Source organism: Heteronotia binoei, chromosome 13 (genome assembly GCF_032191835.1).
Source record: "Heteronotia binoei isolate CCM8104 ecotype False Entrance Well chromosome 13, APGP_CSIRO_Hbin_v1, whole genome shotgun sequence".
NCBI lineage: Eukaryota > Metazoa > Chordata > Lepidosauria > Squamata > Gekkonidae > Heteronotia > Heteronotia binoei.
The window spans coordinates 28,621,204-28,640,055 of record NC_083235.1 but is presented as its reverse complement, the minus strand read 5'-3'; positions in this window follow the sequence as shown (position 1 = coordinate 28,640,055).

Below are 18,852 nucleotides of genomic sequence, written 5' to 3'. Positions count from 1 at the left end.
AGAGTGGTAAAGCTGCAATACTGCGGTCCAAAGCTTTGCTCATGATCTGAGTTCGATCCTTGTGGAAGCTGGGTTCAGGTAGCCGGCTCGAGGTTGATTCAGCCTTCCATCCTTCCGAGGTCGGTAAAATGAGTACCCAGCTTGCTGGGGGGTGTGTGTGTAGATGACTGGGGAAGGCAATGGCAAACTGCCCCATTAAAAAAAAAAAAAGTCTGCCATGAAAACATCATCATACAACGTCACCCCAGAGTCAGAAACTTCCTTTTTTTTAGCGGCTAAAAAAAGGGTCAGCTCTGCTTAAGACCCTGGTTAATATAATTAAACTTATGAATTAATTCTGGTTCAGTAATTTCTCATAATACTGATTTCTTTTCCCTGCTGGAAACAGCCTAACACAGCTACCCAGGAACAGATTTCAGTGAGGTAGGCAAAAAGGTTCCAAAACTGAATGGAAGGTTTATACTTGAACTCCTGGTCCTGGTTATATTCATCATTAACAAGAAAGAAAGTGAGTCTAAGAATATTTGTCATGGTTGCTTTTTACACTTTGGGATAAACAAACATCAGGTGACTACAAGACCAACGAAGTTTACCAAGCTTTCAAGTGCATGCACACTTCTTCTGACACATGCACACGAAAGCCAGAATTAAACCTTGTTGGTCTCAAAGGTTCCACTGGACTCAGACTTTGTTCTGCTGCTTCAGAGACCAACATGACTGCCCATCTGAATCTATACGGTGACTATGTTTCTGCTACCATTTGAAATCCAGGTAATCCCTTTATGCAGGGACACAGAAGGTAAGCACTGATAGGAATAGCAGCATAACCAGTGGCTACACTTTATATATGGACTCACCTCTATATATGGTTACCTCTATTTGGTTATAGCACAGCTGCCTCTGAGTGCTTCTATTTACAGTCCCGATTTTCTGGCATTGCTCCTGGGTAAATGGTTCTCTTGTTTAATCTTTCAGAGTTGCTGTTTTACAATTCTGGACCAGTCACAGACTTTCAGCCTAACCTACCTCACAGGATTGTTGTGCAGATCTGAAGGGGGAGAGGAGAATGATGTAAGCTGCTTTGGTCCTCACTGCGGAAAAAGACTGTCCTTTTCCTAGGTAGAAGCTGCAGGGAGGGGGGATGAGATGGAAAGCTGAAGTCAGATCAATTCCCCTGCAGAAAACAGCCACCTTGAGGTGCATACTGTATAGTATACCATAACACAACCAAGCCAGGCAAAACACCCCAGATCATGCCACAAGCTCACGCTGATGCTAAGTATCACAAGATTGAATTTGACAGGAGAAGGCGGCAAAAATGCACTGCAAACAAAAGGAATCCTGAGCTTTAGCATCTGTGTGATTATAGTCATGCCCTCCCACATCCCTGTAATTATTCTTCCTTATCTCCATTCTGGGCATCTTTCAGGGCTTTGAGCCACCATGGACATGAGGACACACCCATATGGGGGGGAAGAGTCAGCATCTGTTTCAGTTGGGGTGGGTGGGAAGACAGCAAGGGTACGGGTGACTGAATGTCACAAATAGGAGGGTAGTGATGTGCCAAGGGTGCGAGGGTAGTTGAAAGGAAGAGATGGTTTGGGGGTGAGTGGTGTTAGGATGGGGAGTGGGGATGGGAAGTTGAGGGGTGAGAAGAAACAAAGGGTGGGTGGAGTGAATGCCTTGACTTTGGTGGGTGGATAGGAAGATAGCAAGGGGGGGGGCACTTTTCCAGAGCCTCTTTCTAGAGCCTTTCATATTTTTCCCCACAATAGGCCATATTCCTAGTGTACAAAATAAGATCAGACACACCTATGTTCCATGCACATGCATGAGAGAATGCAGTTGCATGAAAACAAATCCACTATCCACCCTTTGCAGATTTCCTTAATTACACAATAGCAGATATTGCTAAATAGGTCTGAATTCCAGCTATTCTATTAGGGCATACTTTCCAATAAAGAATGTTCCATTGAATAATGCCACTTTTAAAAATGGCACAAGTTTGGGGAACCAATGCAAGGCAGGTAGTTGCATGTAAAATAAATCCCACATGCAGTAGAGCTTCATTTGTCTGTTTGTTCAAAGGCTTTAACCTGCCTCTTCAAAGCTCAGAGCGATTTACAACAATACTACACAAATTAACAAAATCCTGCTGGGACAGTAGACTTACAGCCCCCCCAAATGGTAGAGACCACTTATATTAGTCTACAGTAAACGGGTTAGGATACATAGTACACAGCCCTCCATGAAACAAATCAATTCCAAACAAGTCTGTTCTGGGCCCTAAAGAAAATCCCTTTCAAACAATAACCGTACAAGCTTTTGGAAAGGGATGAGGAGGACTGTTACTAGAAGCCCATTCCAAAGTGTGAGAGCAACCATTGAAATACCTCTCAAGGGGGTGACTGTTACGGAATGATAGATCCAAGTGGGCAGCCATGTTGGTCTGAAGCAGCTGAACAAAGCAGGAGTCAAGTTTCACCTTTAAGACCAACCAAGTTTTATTCAGAAAGTAAGCTTTCGTGTGCTCTCTAAGCACACTTCATCAGACAAGGGGATACAGACTGACAGGGTTGCCAGCTCTTGGCTGGGAAATACCCGGAGATTTTGGGAGTGGAGCCTGAGGAGGGCAGGGTTTGGGGAGGGACTTCAATGAGATACAATGCCACAGAGTCCTCCTCCTAAAGCAGCCATTTCCTCTGGCTGGTGAACAGTTGTAAGAGCGGGAGATCTCCAGCCACCACCTGGGGGTTACAATAATAAAACAAACTGTGAATGATTACTAATACTAATGTTTCTAAATATATATGATCAAATTTATATCAATAACAATTTCATAGATCAGTTTAACAATCTCAGTTATAAAATTCAGAAACATCAAGACGCATAGTCACAATACAGTGTATCTCTACAGGCAAAAAAGCTCCCAATGATCCAATACACTAAAGCAGGGTTATCAAACTCATTTGTTATGAGGGATGGATCTGACAGAAATGAAACCTTGTTGGACTGGGCCATGTATATTATAAAATATAATGCCAGGGTAGCAGAGATATAAACTTTATAAAGGTGCTTTCTTTGTATCTGTCCCATGTGATCAAGGGAACTGTGCAAAGGAAGCTCTGGTTCTTTCCCTCCCTCCCCGGGGGATGAGGAGAGGGAGGAGCCTCAGCCAATAGAAGGAAGAGAGGCTTGACTCAGTAGCTCTGCTGTGCAATTGAGAGAGCCTGGCAAAGTAAGCTCTCCCTCTCCCTCCCCAAGGGAGGAGTCTCAGCCAATAGAGAAATTAGAGGCTTTACTCTGTAGTTCTTCTGCGATTGAGCAAGCCTGGCACAGCAAGCTGTGATGCAGAAAGAAACAAGAGAGAGAGAGAAGGAAGCAGACTTGCTTGTGAGCCTGATAGGAGCCCTCCCCGGGCTGCATGTTTGACACCCCTGCACTAAACTGCTTGTGCAGAATATGCTTTATTATCTCTCAATGTCCACCAAGTGTCAAAAATTGGATTCAGTGGTTGGACATCTCAGCCCACCTCCCTTGGGAGGGTGGCCTGCAGAGCTCCTACTGATATGAAAGTTCTGTGCAAGAGATGAATAGTAGGTTTTTATACCTTCTTTTATAAGGAGTCACCTGCAGGCATCACTTTGGCCGTTTTCGCACTTAGCGTTTGCTCCCCTTATTCCGCGGTGCAATTATGTCCGGATCATTTTTCTCGTTTTCCCACTAGTGACTCTTTGCGGAGTCGCCTTCCCTGAAGCCCCGGCTCAAATCGTTTTCCCACTGGCATCGGCTTGAGTTCGATGCCCTGTCAATCTTTTTTTTTTTAAGCGCAAGTCTGGTTGCGTAATGACGTAATGACGTACTAACGTAACATCGAGCTGCTCCCTCCCCTTCTTTTCTTGGACAAACCGCATCACGTGTGCTGCTGCTGCTTATGGATTGGCTGCAGCTGTAGAATCCTCCACAGCCCTTTATGTATTAACGGAAGCATTCACAGTGGAGAATCCTAGCACTAGATTCCCCCCCCCCAAATTCTGAAGCACTAGATCCCCCCCCCAAATTTCCTCCGCTCTCTTTACCCTCCCCGGCTGGCGCTTGCAACGGGGACCTGACTGATTCCTGCTGCCAGAGCTCCCCCCCCCCGCTCCATTCTCTCCTTCCCCTTCTGTGGCGTGTGTGAAGAGCTCGCTCGCGTCTACTTTCTAACCGAGCGGAATGTAGCCAGGGAGAAGAATGCAGGACTCCAACTTCCCATTTTATACATGGCGATTTTGTGCAGGTCCAGAAATCCTGGTGGCACAGCTGAGGGAGGCATTCCCTTTTTAAAACACACACACATGAACGCTTTGGCCCGCACCGGCACTAGATTCCCCCCCCCCAACAATGGTCGTTTTCGCATTATCGAGATAACGCAACAGCAAAATAACGCAACTAAAGTCAATAATAATAAAAAAAAATTCTAACGAAACCAATTGAAGTGGCAATCGAGGCTATTCCAGGAGGGTTTTTTTTTCCTATTTGTTAATTTCGAAATATCGCTATTACGCAAAACTGTGAAGTTTAAAAAAAAAAATGGCCGTGCCGGCACTTTGGGGAAGCGCCGCGAAAGGCTGATGATTGGCCAAGCGGGTGGATGGGGTGGGAGGACGGAAAGGGAGAGGGTGACGCCCACAAAGCAGTCGATCCGGCGTGGATGGATTTCGCACAGCAAACTCCGCTGAGCGGATCCGGAGTGGATCCGGAGGTTTTCGGAAACTCCGGCAGCATGCTGAAAAACATACTCCGGCGTAAAATCCCTGAAGCGCCGGAGCAAAGCGCAGCGCCGGAGCAACATGTGCGAAATCCAAGAGAAGATCCGGAGGTAAATGGGGCGCTACGCCGGAGCAAATGCTAGTGCGAAAACGGCCATAGTGAAGTGGGAAATCAGATCTGGTTCCTCAGATTAGAGTCTGCTGCTCTTAACTGCTACGCCACGGTTGATTATGGGCATTGTTTCCTATTTTTAGATCACTCAGCTACATACATACATATGCATCAAGTCACAAACAACTTATGCGACACCAGCAAGGGGCTTTCAAAGCAAGTGAGAAGCAGAGGAGGTTGGCCATTGCCTTTCTCTGCAGAGCCTTTCTTGGCGGTCTCCCATCCTAGTACCGACTCCGCTTAGCTTCTGAGATCTGACGCTATGTGACAGCTTAGAAGGGGTGACAAACTGGCTGCTAGCTCTGGGTTGGGAAAAACCTGGAGATTTTTTTTGGGGGGGTAGCTGCCTATCTTCCTTGATGCCACCTATCTTCCTTGATTATTCAGCTGCAGTAGACAAAATAGGAAGAGCCCTAATCATGTCAAGAACAGCTGAATTCTGCTTGTGCGTATTATCATTCAAGGTCTTTTCAATGATAAATTGCAAATGAGATTTTTTATAAATTTCTCCTCTTGTGGCTTGGAGGAAGATTAAAGAGTTATACAAGGCATTGAAGCCCTCCTGTCTTCCCTGGCCCTTTGTAGTCAGGGGATGATCTTCCTCCTCATCACCAAAGGTTACCAACATCCTGGTGGCACCTGGAGATCTCCCGCTATTATAGTAGATTCTCCAGACACCCATGACTCTGGATAAAATGGCTGCTTTGGAGGGTGGACCCTATTGGCATTATATCCTGCTGAGGTCCCTCCCCTCCCCAACCCTCACCTCTCCCAGGCTCCGCCCCCGAAAAAAAAATCTCCAGGTTTTTCCCAACCCAGAGCTAGCAACCAGATCATCACCCCTTTCCATAGCGTATGTTCTTATCCTCACAACCTAGATTTGGGCATTTTCTCAGCACACTCTTTGTCTGACTTTTGTTGCTAGAGAGGTTGTTGCTCCAGAATCCAAAACAAAAGCACTTGCTTATGGTAGTACAGACAACTTTATGGATTAGGTTTTGTATTACTTCTATGTTCCAGGTCTTTTATGGGAAATTTGCATGGGCAAACTCCAATGAAGGCAGTGAGCAAACTGAGACTTGCTTTTCTAAAACAAATGCAGCAGCATCCTGTGCCCTCAAGACCATTATCTGAGTCCAGTTATATAAATCCCACCCCCTTCTGAGATCCTGCAAAATGACCTACCCTGTCTCTTTCTATAAAGGTCACTTACCCAGCCACACACTTCCCCTCCATCCTTCCCCAACCATTTGTTTTCCTGCTGATTTCATTTATCTTGCAGTTTTACTGTTGCACTCCTCAGCAGGGCTGTGTTCTTACCATTTTCAAACATTTGGCATGAATGGCAAGCACTGTAGGAGGTCAGTCAGCAACATGCATTAGAACAGGGGTGGCCAAACTTACTAAATGTTAAGAACCACATAGAATAAACATTTGAGAGCAACAAGACATGAATATCAGGTGTTTGAGAGAGGAAGGAAGGAAGGAAGGAAGGAAGGAAGGAAGGAAGGAAGGAAGGAAGGAAGGAAGGAAGGAAGGAGAAAAAGGTGGAAAGAAAATAACTTTAACTTTAAATGCACTCTCCAGCTGCCAGCCAATGGGGCGGTGGGGGCTTCAAGAGCCATGCAATATGTGTGAAAGTGCTAGATGTGGCTCCCCAGCCACAGTTTGGCATCCCCTGCATTAGAATATACATATATTTTCACAGTTCTCCACTTCCACGAGCAATAAGATCTTCCAAGGGCAGCTTTGTATCAATAGAATATTGGAAATGTAATTGGGGTGGGTGAGTTGGCAGTAGCTGCACATTTATCTAGAAGAATCCATCCTGAGCAGGATGCAGCAGTTCTGTTCTCTTAGAGAACCAAAAGCATCACCCTCCATGCTCATTATGGCTGCAGACAGGCAGTTTGACCCAACATAGTTGCTGTTCACTTACAGATTAAATGTTCCGACAGCCACATCTGGTACCCATTCCCCAGGCATTTTCACCCCATCCTGTGATGAGTTGGATGCAGAGTAAGCAGCCACCGGAAAAAGGCTGGTTCTTACGGACGCACATGCATTCATACCGCATGTCCAGATGTCTGTATTCCCTCGGTGCATTCAGAAGCATGAACCTTTAATTCCACTTTTGCCAGTCTGATTTTTAAAATGATACTGTGTGTGTGTGTGTGTGTGTGTATGTATGTGTATATATATATATATATATATACACACACACAAGAAGAACCACAGAAGAAGTGTGCAGCGAGGCTGGATCAGGGTGAGCAAAAATCTCCGGCATGAAATGCGATGGAGTAATTAGCAGTGCACCCAAACCATGCCAGCCTTCCAGTCTGAGAGCCAGTTTGGTGTAGTGGTTAAATATGTGGACTCTAATCTGGGAGAACCAGGTTTGATTCCCCAGTCCTTCACATGCACCTGCTGAGTGACCTTGGGTCAGTCACGGTTCTTGAAAGAGCTGCGTTCTCAAGAGCAGTTTCTGTCAGAGCTCTCTCAGCCCCACCTACCTCACAGGGTGTATGTTGTGGGGAGGGGAAGGGAAAGACGATTGTAAGCCTCTCTGAGACTCCGAGTGAAGGGTGGGATATAAATCCAGTCTCCTCCTCCTCTTCGCCTTTAGTCTGAGCGCAGCCTATGATTTGGGAACCCCTGCCACCACCCCCAAAGGACAGTCATTTCCAAATCTCAGACTTGGGTATATTTTTTTGTTAGCAACATTCCAATTGCCTCCCTTCCTTGACCTGATCAGCTAGAGTATATTTAGTAGCTAGTAATAATGACCTGACCATCAATGTTCCTTTGAATTTATTTATTTATTATTATTTAATTTATTTATAAATCAAGTAACTTCTAGCCCCCAGTGCCCATTAAAGAAAGATAATTTAAACTATTAACATTACAAAAAACAACAACCCCTAAATCATCTCTTGGCAGAGCTTTTCATAAGAAGCAGCCAAATGAGGCCCTGATCAGACAGTGGATGAACGAGGATCCAAAACAAAGCCAAAAAAAAAAACAAACACAAAAATTACTCCTTTTTGTGTGTGCATGATTGGCTCCATTTCTTTCAGGAGATGCCAGTATCCAGCCCCCTCTGCGCTGAGCCTCAGAAGATAATTTGGCAGAGGGTGGTAGACACTAACATGTTGGCTTGGTTCAGACACAGTGCAAAATCTTGGCTTATTTTAACCCTGGTTAGTTTCGAAGCCAGGATTCAGCTCATAGATGCTGATTTGCTGTTATAATTGCTAGTCTCAGTACTGTCACATACCTTCCCTTCCACTGGCAGAGGATGGAAGGGTTAGGGATGACAGATGGAGGTTGTGAAACTGATCTCTCGGTGAGCTGTAATCCTGGAGGCTGGCATCCCTACCCCACATAGATCCAGCAGGGGTCATGGCCATGGAATAACTCAGGATTAATCCAAGATGTCTACATTCCCACATCACTGTTAAGATTACCTATAGTTAATAATCAAACCCTGGTTTCAGATCCTGGTTTGACAGGCCTTGACGATGCCATAGTTAGTGGAATGAGGGATGTTCAGATTAAGGCTCAGGTCAGACATCACACAAAACTATAGTTTAATAAAACTACATTCCATCTTTAATCGGTGGAATATCCAACATGTGGATGCAGCCGAGTTATTGCTTGTGCAGGGCCAACCCATCCATTAGGCAGCCCTAGGCTGTCTAGGATGTGGCCCTGCGAGTACACTGGTTTAGGCCCTTCCACACGCCCTCACCTTGGCAAGGAAAATAGGCGAGTGCAGCGGTGCGGCTCCTACGCCTCAGAGCGTGCCCTCCACCCAGCCATTCAGGGTGGCTGCTGTTGCTTCCAGAAGTGACAGCGGGTGGGTGGCACACATGTCCTAAGGTGCAGGAGCTGCACCATTGCTGTGGCACTCACCCCTGCCAGGGGCAAGGGGGGGGGCGAGACGCCCTGAAGCCAACCCTGTGATTGTGCTTGCTGAATATAAGCTATTCCTTTAAGTAGGCTTAATCAGGGTCCATCAAACCAATTTCTGAAACCATATTTTGTAGTTGTTAAATCCCAGTGAGTCACAACTAGGGTTTTGCATGATGTGCAAATACAGACATCCTGGCTTAATCCAGTTTTGTTCCTTCAGTGCCACCCTCCTGCACTCTCTGGCTATAAAGACAGCAAGTCAGAGCAGAGGAACTGAAACCAGTCAAGGCAAGCTAAAATTTGAGCAATCATATGCAAACCAAACCCTGGTTTCACATACTATTCATAGTTAAAATGAACTATGGCTTCATTTAGGGTTCCCAGATCTGTGTTGGAAAATACCTGGAGATTTTGGGGGTGTATCCAGGAAAGGGTGGGATTTGGGGAGGGGAGGGGAGGGGCCTCAGCATGGTACAATGCCATAGAGCCCCCCTTCAAATCAGCCATTTTCTCCAGGGGAGCTGATCTCTGCCAGCTGGGGATCAGTTATAAAAGCAAGAGATCTCCAGGCCCCACCTGGAGGCTGGCAAGCCTACTTCATGTTATGTTTGAACTGAATCCCTGTATGTGTGTGTGTGTGTGGTTGTGTATAATTTCTGGTCAGCATGTTAGTTAGTTATTTACTTCATTTGTACCTTGCCTTTCTCCCCCATGGGGGCCCATAGCAGCTGACATTGTCCTGTTCTTTTTAATTCCCTCAAGAATACTGTGAGGTAGATTCAGCTGAGAGTATGTAACTGGCCCAAGGCCACCCAGCAAGCTCCCAGGACAGTTGGATGGGACTTTTGTCTCAGGTGCCAACTGTTCCTTCTTCTCTTCCGCTGACATCCCATGTAACTGCTTTTTCACAACAACCTTGCTAGCTGAAACCCTGATACGTAGGGTTGCCAGCTCCTTGTTGGCAAATACTTAGAGATTGATTTTTTTGTGCGTGTGTGTGTGGGGGGGGGCTGAAGCGTGGGGAGGGCAGGGTTTGGTGAGGAGAGGTGCTTCTGTAGGGTATAATGCCACAGAATCCATCCTCCAAAGTAGCCATTTTCTCCAGATGACCAAACTCCAACATCTCCAAATCAGTTGTCATGCCAGGAGACCTCCAGCCCCAGCCGGGGGGTCGGGGGGGGGGGGGTCGGGATTGACAGCCCTAGGCAATCCCAAATCTAGACCAGGGGGAAACTGGGGGAAAATGCAATATAATTTACAACATGCATTTCCTAGTGATGTCTGTAGGCTTGCCTGCTTGCCCACTATAAGCACCAACTGAATCTGCTTTTGTTTTGATTTGTTTTGCTTGGACACTCCCCGCCTCCCCCCACTGCCTCTGAAACTGAGGATCTGGAAGTACATTTGTTGGCAGTTGAGCAGGGCAAGGGCTGAGCTGGCAAAGCAAAGCACACTGCAGGAACTCAGCTCAACTGCAAGAGAATTAAAGCATAATGTGCAAAACCCATACAACAGGTTCTGCACAGACCTCTTTTGTCTGACTTAAGATAAACATCCCAAGGAGTAGGTTTAGTAGCCAGCTTTTCATCTGGCCCCTGTAGCTGTACCTCAGATATTGACTTGCAGTGATCAGTGTGTGTTAAGGTTTATCTTAGTTTTAGTGTTTCCTTCTTAGATGCTCAAGGAAATAGGGTTGCCAGGTCTGTGTTGGAAAATACCTGGAGACTTTGGGAGTGGATCCAGGAGAGGGTGGGGCTTGGGGAGGGGAGGGCCCTTCACATGGTAAAGTGTCATAGAGTCCACACTTCAAAGCACCCATTTTCTCCAGGGGAGATGACCTCTGCCAGCTGGATGGAGATCAGTTGTAAAAGCAGGAGATCTCCAGGCACCACCTGGAGGCTGGCAACCCAATGGGAAACACTGATCTCTGCCAGCTGGAAGCAATTTTCTCCAGGCTAGTTTGGCCCAGGGATCCTGGAGTTTTTTTGCAATCTTCTGGGCATGGAGCAGCAGTCACTGGGGGTGGGGCTGAGGTATTAGTGAAGTTCCTGCATTGTGCAAGGGGCTGGACTAGATGATTCTGGAGGTCCCTTCCAACTCTATGATTCTATGATCTCCCAGCTATGAAAATCTTCCTCTTCTGATTTCTGCAACTCATGCTACAAGAGGAGTCCGTTCTGTTGCCCCTCCGCTCCTGGTCGGATTGTAATTGTGTTCTTCTGACAAAAAGCTAAAACCAGCTTTTCTTTACATCAGTATACAATGCAAAGCTAAAAATATGCATTTAAGAGAATATACACTGGATTTCTCTTTATGTTTCAAATTCTACCATGGAACTAATAGCAAGAGAGGCTCTCAGCTTGCTTTTCCATGTAAAAGTGACATCATGGGCTTCTTTTCTTTTTGCTCTGGATTGTTTTCTTCCCAAGCATCTTTGCTTCTGCAACCCAGCTTTCAGGAAATTTGTGTGTGTGTGGGGGGGGGGGGGGGTTGGAACCAAACTTCAGCCCTCCTGTCACCATAGCATCTACTCCAGCAGTAAAGAATCCTTTTCTGGATTGCGAGCTGAAATTGACAGAAGTGCCCAATGGGGCAGCTGGGGTCAAGTGTGGTGAATCAGTGGGGTCCTCTCTGCCCCATCCCTGTGGCCTCAAGCTGGGCCTATTGTCCAGAAAGGCAGCTGAGGAATTTGCCTCCAGCATAGCTCTGGCTGGGGGTGAAGTGGAGTGGAGGAGGTTTTTGCTATTTCACTGAGAGGGAGAAGGAGAAGGAGAAGGAGAGAGAGAGAGAGAGAGAGAGAGAGTATATCTTGGTTGGCTCCACAAGGCAGCTTCTAGGTCTTGTTTTGGCTTTTATTCTTAATGCAAGAGAAGAAGCAGAGTGACTTAGACCAGAGAGAAGCATCCTGTATGGCGACAACAGAGAAAACAACCCAGCAACTCTTTCTCCCCATTCCCCACCTTCTTCCTGGGGGGCGGGGAAAGGAAAGGTCTGCTCCCAAATGAATCACACTCTTCATTAAAAGACTGCTTAGAGCCTTTGGACCCTGCTGGGTGGGGGTGGAGAAGAGAAGCTTGGCTGCTGCATCAGGATTTATGGGGTAGCCTTTAATTAAACCATAAAATGGGAGAGGGGTTGGTGGGAGTGGGAAATGGTGCATCGGTGATTCTGTCCTCAGGGCGCACGTTCTCCCTGAGCCCCATAAACCAGCTTATTTATAAGCTACCCTCTCCCCAGCTCCAGGAGTCAACAAGCCCCCCTCCCTTCCGTTCCAAAACTGGCATGAAAAGTATCCTGTGGGATGAGCACAGCCAATACCCACCTGAAATAGGGTGAAAAATTCTTTTAAGGCAGTGATCAGAATGTTATTTTGTGGCTTTACAATTAGCCTGTAAGAGTACTGAGGTGAAGAGAGGGGAAGCAATACAATGTCTTCTGATTTAACGTTTTATCCATTTGTTTGGGAAAAGCCCCAGGAAGATGGGTGCAAAAGGGTCATCTTCCATGTCTGTCAGGTAGAAGCAACAGGCCTCATCCTGTCAGGAGCTATACGAAACAATTATTGGCAACAGGGCTTTTTTTCTAGCAGGAACCAGTGTTCCCTCTAAGCTGAGTTAGTGTGAGCTAGCTCACAATTTATAAGCCTCCAGCTCACACATTTTTGTCTCAGCTCAGGAAAAAGGGCCCTAGACCAAACTAACTTATGCAGTTTAATGCATAAGTAGCAGTTTAATGCCAGTAGCTCACAAAGCAGAATTTTTGCTCACAAGACCCCACAGCTTAGAGGGAACAGTAGCAGGAACATCTCTGCATATTAGGCCACACACCCCTGCTGTAGCCAATCCTCCAAGAGCTTACAGGGCTTTTCTTACAGGGCCCACTGTAGGGTTGCCAAATCCAATTCAAGAAATATCTGGGGACTTTGGGGGTGGAGCCAGGAGAAATTAGGGGTGGAGCCAAGATCAAGGCTGTGACAAGCATAATTGAACTCCAAAGGGAGTGCTGGCCACATTTAAAGGGACAGCGCACCTTTTCAATTCCTTCCTTCCATAGGAAATAATGAAGGATAAGGTTACCTTCTTTTGGGGGTCATAGAATTGGACCCCTTGGTCCAATCTTTTTGAAACTTGGTGGGTATTTTGGGGAGAGGCACTAGATGCTATACTGAAAATTTGGTGCCTCTACTCCAAAAAACAGCCCCTCAAAGCCCCAGATACCCGCGGATCAATTCTCCATGATTTTCTATGGGAATAAATCTTCCTAGGGAATAACAGAGTTCCCAGCAGACATTTCCCTCCCCTCCCCCTGCTTTCTGATAACCCTGAGGCGGGGGGAGGGCCTCCAAACCGGGGGATCCCCTGCCCCAACCTGGGGATTGGCAACCCTAGCCCACTGTAAGCTCCAGGCGGATTGGCTACATCAGGGGTGTGTGGCCTAATATGCAAAGGAGTTCCTGCTACAAAAAAATCTCCCTGATTGGCAGTGATGGAGAGATGCCAAATAGGGATGCCAACTTCCAGGTGGGAGCTGGAGATCCCCTGGAATTTCAGCTCATCTCCAGACTACAGTCTCTGTAGTACAGGGTTCAGTTCCCCTGGAGAACATGGATGCTTTGGAGGATGGACTGTATGGCATTGTATCTCACTGAGGTCCCTGTCCTCCCCAGGTTCCACCCCCAAATCTCCAGGTGTTTCCCAACCTGGATCCTGCAGGTGGCTGGGAGGGGTCTGGCAACCCTGAATGCTAAAACTTAAACAAGGCTAGGAGGACTAGGGCTGCCAATCCCCAAGTGGGAGAAGGGGATCCCCTGATTTGGAGGCTCTCCTCCCACTTCAGTAATCTGAAAGTGGGGGGGGGAAGGTGAGGGAAATGTCTGCTGGGCACTCCATTATTCCCAATGGAGATCGATTCCCATAGGGTATAATGGAGAATTGATCCCCGGGTATCTGGGGCTCTGGGGGACTGTTTTTTGAGATAGAGGCACCAAATTTGCAGCATAGCTTCCAGTGCCTCTCTTCAAAACACCCTCCAAGTTTCAAAAAGATTGGACTGGGGGTCCAAGTCTATGAGCCCCAAAAGAAGGTGCCCCTATCCTTCATTATTTCCAAATGGAGGAAAGGCATTTAAAAGGTGTGCAGTCCCTTTAAAGGTGATGACCAGAACTCCCTTTGGAGTTCAGTTGTGCTTGTCACACCCTTGTTCCTGGCTCCACCCCCAAAGTCTCCTGGCTCTACCCCCAAAGTCCCCAGATATTTCTTGAATTGGACTTGGCAACCATACCTGACAACCCTAATTGCCAAAACTTAAACAAGGCTAGGGGGACTAGGGTTGCCAATCCCTATCTGGGGGCAAGGGATCCCATAGTTTGGAGGCCCTCCTCCCAATTCAGGGTTAGCAGAAAGCCAGAAGAGGGGTGTTGAATGTTTGCTGGAAACTCAGTTATACCTTATGGAGACCGGTATAATGGAGAATTGATCCATGGGTATCTGGAACTCGGGAGGGGTGGGCGGGGCTATTTTTTGAGGCAGAGGCACCAAATTTTCAGCAAACAAAGAGCCAGTTTGGTGTAGTGGTGAAGCGTGCAGACTCTTATCTGGGAGAACCGGGTTTGATTCCCCACTCCTCCACTTACAGCTGCTGGAATGGCCTTGGGTCAGCCTTAGCTATCGCAGGAGTTGTCCTTGAAAGGGCAGCTGCTGTGAGAGCCCTCTCAGCCCCACCCACCTCACAGGGTGTCTGTTATGGGGGGAGAAGATTTAGGCGATTGTAAGCCACTTTGAGTCTTTGATTCAGAGAGAAGGGCGGGGTATAAATCTGCAGTCATCCTCCTCAAAACCCCTGTAAATTTCAAAAAGATTGGAGTAGGGGGTCCAATTCTATAAGCCCCCAAAGAAGGTGCCCCCACTCTCCATTATTTCCAATGAAGGGAAGGCATTTAAAAGGTGCACGGTCCCTTTAAATGTGATGACCAGAACTCTCTTTTGAGTTTAGTCATAACCTTGCTCCTGGCTCCACCCTCAAATTCCCCAGATATTTCCTGAGTCAGACCTGGCAGCCCTCAAGGGAGAGATGTTGGTGTTCTGCTATCCGACCCTAATTCCAGGCTGATTGTGACCTGAGTATTTTGTACATCCTCAGAGGCGCTCGTGAACTTTGGTTCTTCAACCTTGAGGGAGTTGAGCCTCCTTTAAAATCCAAGGCCGAAAGTTAACAAACGGATTGCCCGCTGGGGATGAGAGGCTAGCACTAAGGAGCATCTGTTCCCAGGGGGATGACATCACTGCGAGCCTTTAATTTGCTTTGGTGGACAGGAGGAAAAGGGGGTCATACCAAGACTCCGCACAGTCTCGCTGCAAGGGTAATGCGAGAAAGCTGAGGGGCAAAGGTTTTGCCATTGCACAGGCTGCCGTTCCCCGAGGATTGGCCTGTTTGCCCTTCCTCTCTTCACCTTGGACCTTGACCTGCTATCTCTTGACCTTGCTGTCCGTATTCTCTCTGACATAAAGAGAGGGCCCCAAATTTTGGTAGGACATGGGGGGGGTGGGGTGGGGGTTTTGCGATAGCAAGTGATTTCTTTGCTGATCCCCAGTGAACCACAGGAGAAACACACACACACACACCCGTACGTGCATGTGCATGCAAAAGAGGCATCCCATCTGGGCTCCCACCAAGAGTGTCCAGAAACATTTCATGCTCATTTGCAACAAAGGGCTGCTACTGCTTTTAAATAAAAAAAACAATTGCAGATCTAAAAGGGATAATGAAGAGCAGAACAAGTGGAGTCTGTACAAACACAACCCACCCACCCCCTGGAAATTGTAAGAGGGCAGTCCTGTAAGTTTACACCCTCTTTCCCTCATTTGCAGTGAGCTCTATTCCACGTTACAAAGACCTTGACCACACAAGGACTTGGAAGAAGACATTTCGTGTCTTCCTGGCTCACATGTGCCATTTTCTCCTCATGGAGCTGACTTCAGCTTTTCCCTCTGCACTGTTTTCTCCTCCTCAACCACCCTGTTTGGGAAATTATGTTCCTTGCATGACTGTATGAAAAGTTTTCAGCCCAGCCGATAGCTCCTGCATAGGGGCTTCCTTTCAGATGTACATGCAGAGCTTGAACCCAGTGTTGTGTTTTGCTTTGTTTAATGTAGGGTTGCTAACTCTGTGATAAGGTTGCCAAACTCCAGTGGTGCTAATAAAAAAAGCCCTTGGCTGTCCCAAACACTGACCGATTTCGCACTCAGCTTATCCCGCGGTCACGTTCCTCTTCTCTGCGCAGCGTCTGTCGGATTTCCCACTATCTGCACCGAAGTTACAGGAAGCGTCGCAGCTTTTGCGCAGCACACGGAAACTGCTAAAAACTGGTTTCTGTGTGCTGCACGAAAGCCGCAACACTTCCTGTAACTCCAGCACAGATAGTGGGAAATCCGACGAACGCTGCGCAGAGAAGAGGAACGTGACTGCGGGGTAAGCTGTGTGCGAAATCGGTGACTGATTACTAATGCTTAATAGCGCGGGGGGTGGTGGTGGTAGAAAAAGTCCAGCAGTAACTCATTTGCATATTAGGCCACACCCCCGATGCCAAGCCAGCCAGAACTGTGTTCCTGTGTGTTCCTGCTCAAAAAAAGCTCTGCCTAATAGTATACTCACAATAATATGAACAAATACAAACCGTTGTATACATATACCTCAGTTATCACATGACTGTTATTACCCACTCAGAGCCCATTCGAGAAAGGGCGGACTATAAATAGAAAATAATAAATAAATAAGTAAATATTCGTATTTTGTAACAGCACACAGTTCAACAATGCAAAATCGCTTCAAAATTTCATCAAAATTTATATCAAAAATTCATATCAAAAGTTCATTAACAAACATAAGTGGGAAAAACTGATGTGAGAATTAATCCACATGAAACAGTCTCTTTCATAGCAGAAATTAATCCATTGTTCAGGTACTCACTCCTTCCAACACACCTTGTAATGATATATGAAAGTCTTTCAAATGGACATCAATATGTCCAGATATCTGTAGTAATGTTTTTGAGTAAGGCACCACATCTTCACACTGTGCCAGTCGACGAACCTGTTGACCTGCTAGCTAATTTCCCCAGTGGCTTTCTTCAGGTCAGGACAGATAAAGAAGAAGAAGATATTGGATTTGTATCCCACCCTTCACTCTGAATTGCAGAGTCTCAGAGTGGCTCACAATCTCCTTTACTTTCCTCCCCCACAACAAACACCCTGTGATGTAGGCGGGGCTGAGAGAGCTCTCACAGAAACTGCCCTTTCAAGGACAACTCTGTGAGAGCTATGGCTGACCCAAGGACATTCTAGCAGCTGGAAGTGGAGGAGTGGGGTATGAAACCTGGTTCTCCCAGATAAGAGTCTGCACTACACCAAACTGGTTCTGAAGATTCACTGAAGCTCACAATTAATAAATCAAACCAGCTGCATCTCACATTTTGTCAATTTCATGTCAGTTTCAATAGTGTCTGACCTAAGACATGGTAAGTTTAAACTTAAGAACTTAAGAAACTGACAAAATGCGAGATGTAGTTGGTTTGATTTGTGAATGTATTAATTGTGAGCAATAAATATTTGTTATCTGTCTTGACATGGAGAAGCCATCAGGGAAATGAACTAGCAGGTCCAACCTGTATGGTGTGGAGACATGGTACCTTCCTCAACATAATTACTACAGATATTTGGACATCTTCATGTCCCTTTGAAAGACTTTCATATATCATTACAAGGTATGCTGGAAGGAGTGAGATCCTGACAACACAACAGATGTTTCCTTGTATCTTGTGGACATTTTATTCTCCAGTCCCATCAACTCCCTGCTTGCTTCACAGAATTTGCACCATTAGCACATTATAACAGGACCCTGTCTCCTTGCTGATTATTCCTTGACATCACAGCAGTTCAGCCAATGGCTGAAGAGAGTGGAAGCATTCACAGACAGTGGACAACAGGCAAGGCACAGCCTGGCCTAGTCAATTATTTCCTTGAGACTAGTCTGCACAAGTGGTAAACCTACAACCAGGGTAATCTGCTTCTCTTCTGAACAACTAAGAATAGGAGGTGGGTGAGCAGGATTTGGACCAAGTTCATGTTGCAGGGTGACAAAGAGGTTAAACCATTTCCCTATATGTCATTTTCTCAGTGCAAATCACACATGTGGCCACTATTTCCCCTCCAAAAGGGAAAACCTAAGACACTATGTAAGTGAGTGCTTCTCCCACTGAGAAGATAAGCAGATCTAGGAAGGGATCTACGGCTGGGGAAACAGCAGAGATTAAATTTCCTCTCCATACTGCTGCCCCAATTGGACCCTTCTCCCTCCAATCTCATGACTGTTTCTGCCCTATAAAAACCACAGGAGATACTGGTCATGTACAGTTGATGCTGTTATATAATGCTTTTGTATAGAGCATAGAGCAATTTGTATATGCCTGTGAAGTGCTATCAAGTTGCAGTCGACTTATGGCAACCCCCTAAGGTTTTCAAGGCAAGAGACATTCAGAGGTGGTTTGCCATTGCCTACTGCCAGGGCTTTTTTGGGAACTGGAACTCGTTTGCATATTAGGCCAAACACCCCTGATATAGCCAATCCTCTTGGAGCTTACAGCAGGTCCTATACTAAGAGCCCTGTAAGCTTTTAGAGCAGGGGTGGCCAACAGTAGCTCACCACATGTTTTTTTGCCTACAACTCCCATCAGCCCTAGCCATTTACCATGCTGGCTGGGGCTGATGGGAGTTGTAGGCAAAAAACATCTGGAGAGCTAGCACTGGCCACCCTGTCTTAGAGGACTGACTACATCAGGGGTGTGTGGCCTAATATGCAAAAAAGTTCCTGCTACAAGAAAAGCTCTCCTGCCTCTGTATAATAGCCCTGGATTTCCTTGGTGGACTCCCATCCAGAGGACCATCAGTGGCTATTAGCCAAAAAGTATAGATGGAACCAGGATGTTTTTTGAGCAGGAATACACAGGAACACAGTTCTTGC